This window comes from Dreissena polymorpha, chromosome 15, assembly GCF_020536995.1.
Source record: "Dreissena polymorpha isolate Duluth1 chromosome 15, UMN_Dpol_1.0, whole genome shotgun sequence".
NCBI lineage: Eukaryota > Metazoa > Mollusca > Bivalvia > Myida > Dreissenidae > Dreissena > Dreissena polymorpha.
In genome coordinates, this window is record NC_068369.1 from 49,527,570 (window position 1) to 49,533,569 (window position 6,000).

Genomic DNA, 6,000 nt, shown 5'->3' on the forward strand with positions numbered 1-6,000 from the left:
TAACGTTAAGGAAATCGCTTTAAGGAAAGACACCACTAAGACGTTTGCACACTTTTCTTCATGGTGACAGAGACGTTTTTGAGACGTTGTCAATAATAATAATTTTACTAAATCATGCTGGTAAATCCGAAAATTTGAGAACTGCTGTGATGCAATTTGATGCTGACGAAGTCATGTCGCCAGAATAGCTGCATGCTATTGGTCAAAGCAAAATTTGCAAATGCAGACTACTCTCTGTTGATAACACAGTATTGTTTTCAATATATCAAATAACACACATTTTAGGGAAAGACATTTATGAAAACCTATCGGTAAATGCCATTTTTCTTGTATTGTGAGACAGAACTACCTAATAGTAGAGTGCCTATGATACATGAAGAAGGAAAATCGTTAATTATCTAACCACACATGTGTGACGTATGCAAGTCAAAATAGTCTACGGACATTTGCCAGTTTGCTATAAACAACACAAGGTGAATTTAACTTTTCTATCGGAAAGTATTGTGCTTAGATGTTCTATTTATAAGACGCAATGAGATTTGTACACGGGTCATGCAAAAATTGATCTTATGCAATATGATCCCAACGTAGCTTCAGCCAGGCCTGCGCAATCGCACAGTCTTGTAAGAATATGAATACTGAATAAACTACTATGGAGTTATTATCAAACCTTGCGTGCCTTTTTTAAAGCGGAAAGCGTAGCAATTGATGGGAAAGTGCACAGGCTTGGCTTGAGCTACTCTGGCCGCATATGCCATAAGACCGATTTTCGCATGACGCGGATGATATTTGAATATGTGGAAAAAAACTGCGTCTCAAAGCCAAACAACTTATTTGGCACAGTAAATGTAAGTATAAATAAGAAACATATTTTATCTATGCCAATTAGAATATATCTGGTGGTTACAAAGTAGAAATCGGTCTTTTTTGAGCTTAAAACCTTAAAAATAATCGCGTTTGTCGGAATGGACGTATACGTCTTGAAATCCTACTTTTGGTTTTAAAAGCGGTACCGTTTAAAAGTAATGAATTACTTACTAACTAGGCTATATATTTAATTTTATCTATGTCAATTAGAATATATCCGATGATTACAAGGTATAAATCCATATTTTGTTGCGTTTTAAAACTTAAAAGTAATCGCGTTTGTCGAAATGGACGTATACGTCTGGAAATCCTACTTTCGGTTTGTTTTAAAAGCGGAACCGTTTGAAAAATAATAAATTACTTGCTAACTAGGCTATATATTTAATTTTATCTATGCCAATTACAGTATATCTGGTGGTTACAAGGTAGAAATCCGTCTTTTTGCGTTTTAAAACTTAAAAATAATCGCGTTTGTCGAAATGGACGTATACGTCTAGAAATCCTACTTTCGGTTTTAAAAGCGGTACAGTTTGAAAAATTATAAATAACTTGCTAACTAGGCTTTAGATTTAATGACAATTTTGCACATTTTCAAATTGCATCTATATGTATTGATTAACAAGAATTTCATTTATGGTCAGAGGCAAAGTGTGTGGCTTTAATCAACAATCAACAAACCATATGTTTTGATCACGAAGAAATACATAATAAATCATGTGAGGACACATGATGTGTTCTCACGAAGGAAAATAATAAAACAGTACTTAAACTTTTGTTTTAACTTTAAAAGCATAGAACGTCTATTTTATCTTTATTTATAAGTCAGGATTAATATTTTTTCATTTCTGGTGTGGTTTTGTGTTGTTTTTTTTTGTGTTTTTTGTTGTTGTTTCTTTGTTTTTTTGAGGGGGGGGGGCAGTAGGAAACCCCACCTGTACGGTATGGTGACAACCAACCAAACTCACATGCTGCCAAAAAACGGGAATTGAACTGAGAGTGTGAATCAGAGTTTATTGACAGGTCCTACTGGCCTCTTCACGAGGTCTTTATAGTCCGACCTGCCCCTGTGACCTTTCATGGGAGAAAGTTTAATTTTGAGCCAAAGTAGGTCAAATTTACATCTGTTTTTCCGGGTATTCGCCAAATATATAATTTAGATCCAAATAGACCAGTGCACGGTGGCCAATGAGACCTCAATGTGCACTGGTAGATAGACAATCTCAAGACAAATTCATGTCTGAACGTAGCACCGCCAAGGGACTGCAGCACACAGCTCCGCCTGTATGGCCCACTTGCCGTCACCGGCCGTCGTCTTCATACCCGAGACAGTTTTCCCAGTGCGTTGAGCGTACTGAGTACCGCCGTCCCGGGGTCCCTATATAATGCCACCCCCTCGATGTTCTAGTAGCTACTCCGAGCGCAAAAGTATCCCCAGGTCCGCCCCGTCTTTCCTCCACATTGGTGATCTTGCTGTCCCACTATCCCCGTCCCTCTACAGACGGGACCTCTGGCAGGTCCGGGTCAGCGAGCTCTCGACGATAAACAGCGGGTGACAAGTCCGCTGCATCTTGGCTCGAGGGTGACGGACTCAGCTGGATAAGCAGAGTCACCCGCACAAGTGAGTAGATCTTCTGCGGACGACTCTCGCCTCGGTCGCGACGCGCACGCTCCAGCTGCTGACCGACTTTGACGTTTCTTACGGCGGTGACTGAATTTTAAATTAGTTTTCTTTGTGTGTCTGCAATGTTTTGTACTGAATCAATGGCTTGTGTCTTGTGTCTGACGGGTTTGAAAATAACCAATTGCCATTACTTGTAGGAACGTGTGATATAGTAAGGTGTGTCTTCTGTTTGTACAGCTGATTTGTATGTATATTGGTGATAGATACGGTTATCGCATTTGTTTTGTTGAATATAGTGATGTTTGCAATTTGCTAAACGTGGCTTTGAAACACACGACAGAAAAATTGACGGTTTATGTCCCGAACAACTTTTCCCTTGAATTCTCTGTTATGGCAATACTGTTGACAACAATGGTGTCATTTTCGACGTCTCTTGGATGGAATGTCAAGGAATCGAACAGGCTGCAGGTAAAGGTCGCTTTGTTGTTGTGGGTGCTGATGCAGTTCTCTGTTTTGGAACAGCTTGATGCGCAGAGGAGGTTTGACAGGACCTTCGCGGAAACGTCGATTGCAGTGCCAATGTGAACATATCTTTGGAAAACCGAATAACGTGTGCCTGAAGACGAGAAAACGAGTTGTCAAAACGTCAACGAGCATTTGTAATAGGATTTGTTTGTACATGTATGGATATGTTTTGACTGCGGCATCGTAGCTATCTTCTGTCTTCTAGGCACTGGTCAGTTAATACATGTATCCTAAAATATAAATTCACGCGTTTTTTTTCACGTAATGAGCCTGTTCCAACGCCGACCAGTTGCATATACATTCTGTATTTTTCAATATGAAACCGAGAAAGAATAGTTTTATAAATATCTTACCTACCATTGGCTGCAGAGTACGGAGCACCTTCCACCTCAACCTCACACAGAGTGAGTACATCGTTAGGAGTGCTACGCGTAATCCGTACCCACTGTCCGTACACCGGTGTAGCTAGCTCAAACGTGCATGAAACGCCGACCTCTCCAGGGTGAAACCCTTCACGAGATTGAAAGCCGGCCTCCGATAACCCGACGTTAAGCTCGACGTCTCTAAGTCTAACACCTGAAATACGTATATTACAACTGAAGACTTAGCGGCCTTAGACTTAGAGGTCTCAGTGGTGTAGTGGATATGGTGTCCGCCTAGCGATCGGAAGGTCATGGGTTCGATCCCCACTATGGGAGCGTTCTTTAGATTACCCCTACAAACACCAAGTACTGGTTCTAGTCCCAGGAAACAAACTCGAGAGCGTTAATTACTTTGATATCAACTCGTCCAATAAACAGCTAATATTCAAACTATGGATATGCCCGATACACTGCCCTTTGATGCTTTAACGTGAGTATATTGTCCATATATGGACAATGTTTGATTCAATGCATTTTATTTAGTATTATTTTGATATTTTATTGACACGCGCAATGATGGACAAGTCCTGAGTATAGGAATTATCACTATATGCAGATGCATACTCGTGACAGAAATTATTGTAACCATCCGCTTTTCTTTTATTTTAGACAAGTGACGAATGTCCTACACGACGCATATAAGAATGCGTTCTGAGAAAACTGGGCTTAATGCATGTCTATCTATCTTTCAATACTGCCGGAACCCCCTTGCGGGTACTTTTGGCAGGTGCGCGTGTCAGTGCAAGAATAAAAGGTTTAAAAGCATTGAAAGGGAGACTTCAAAGCATGAAAGTGAGGTGAAGATAAAAGTGTGATAGTGTTAAACAAGAAGAAACATATTTATAGGTTAAAAGTTGTTTAAAAATCCCTGTTTTGTGCATTGAGGGACGACTGGGGAGTAGAGTGGGTCTAAGGCAACGCTTGTACCCCTCTAGGTCTGCCTGCTGTACAACTGAGGCCGGTAGGCTGCTTGTACCCCTCTAGGTCTGCCTGCTGTACAACTGAGGCCGGTAGGCTGCTTGTACCCCTCTAGGTCTGCCTGCTGTACAACTGAGGCCGGTAGGTCTGCCTGCTGTACAACTGAGGCCGGTAGGCTGCTTGTACCCCTCTAGGTCTGCCTGCTGTACAACTGAGGCCGGTAGGCTGCTTGTACCCCTCTAGGTCTGCCTGCTGTACAACTGAGGCCGGTAGGCTGCTTGTATCCCTCTAGGTCTGCCTGCTGTACAACTGAGGCCGGTAGGCTGCTTGTACCCCTCTAGGTCTGCCTGCTGTACAACTGAGGCCGGTAGGCTGCTTGTACCCCTCTAGGTCTGCCTGCTGTACAACTGAGGCCGGTAGGTCTGCCTGCTGTACAACTGAGGCCGGTAGGCTGCTTGTACCCCTCTAGGTCTGCCTGCTGTACAACTGAGGCCGGTAGGTCTGCCTGCTGTACAACTGAGGCCGGTAGGCTGCTTGTACCCCTCTAGGTCTGCCTGCTGTACAACTGAGGCCGGTAGGCCGTTCCAAAGAACTATGGTGTAAGGAAAGAAGGAATATTTACAGTAGTTGGCTGATGTATGGACTTGTCTGAATGAGAGTGGGTGCATATGACGAGTCATCCTCATAGGCCTCTCAAGATATGATGGCGGCGAAATGGCTACCAAGCCATACACAATTTTGTAAAAAAGGGTCAGTCAGGAGAGGTCACGTCGGTCCTTCAAAGTCTGCCAGCCAAGTTCAGTCTGCATACCGGTTACACTGCTGTAGAATGAGAAGTCGTTTTTCACCAAGCGGACTGCTCTACGTTGTGCTTTTTCTATTTTGTCACTATTTTCTTTTGTATGTGGACTCCAGACAGAGGACGCATATTCTAACTGGGGTCTAACTAAGGTCTTATAGGCTACTTCTCTGATGTTTTCATTTTTAGTCTGTATATTCCTGCGGATGAAACCAAGAGATTTATTAGCATTCGTTGTAATGTTGGTAATATGTTTGTTCCAAGAAAGATCATCTGAAATGGAAACACCTAACTATTTAGCACTGTCTACTACTTCAAGGATTTGTCCATGTAGCCTGTAATTGAAGATGAATTTATGTTTTTTTTCTTAGATGTGCGTTAAGTGTCGTTCCAGATTAGCCTGTGCAGCCCGCACAGGCTAATAAGGGACGACACTTTACGCCTTAATTGTATTTTTGCTAAGAAAAGACTTCATTTAAACGAAAAATGACATAAAAGCGGAAAGTGTCGTCACTGATTAGCTGTGCGGACTGCACAGGCTAATCTGGGACGACACTTAACGCACATGTATTATGCCCGGTTTTCTCAGAACGCGACTCATATGGTTAGGGTTCGTGTTAATTGTCTATTACTAGACATGTCTGAATTCCATACGCCGAAGAGAGTTGTGTAAATATGCATTACCAAACACGGCATTGTTTGACCAAACATATTGACTTACAACACATAAAAAGATTCTGATACGAAACATTATATTTTGACAATCTTTTTATATAAACGATTGAACGGTTTTACATTTTACAATATATTTTCATAACGATTTTCCACACGAGAAATGACAACGCACG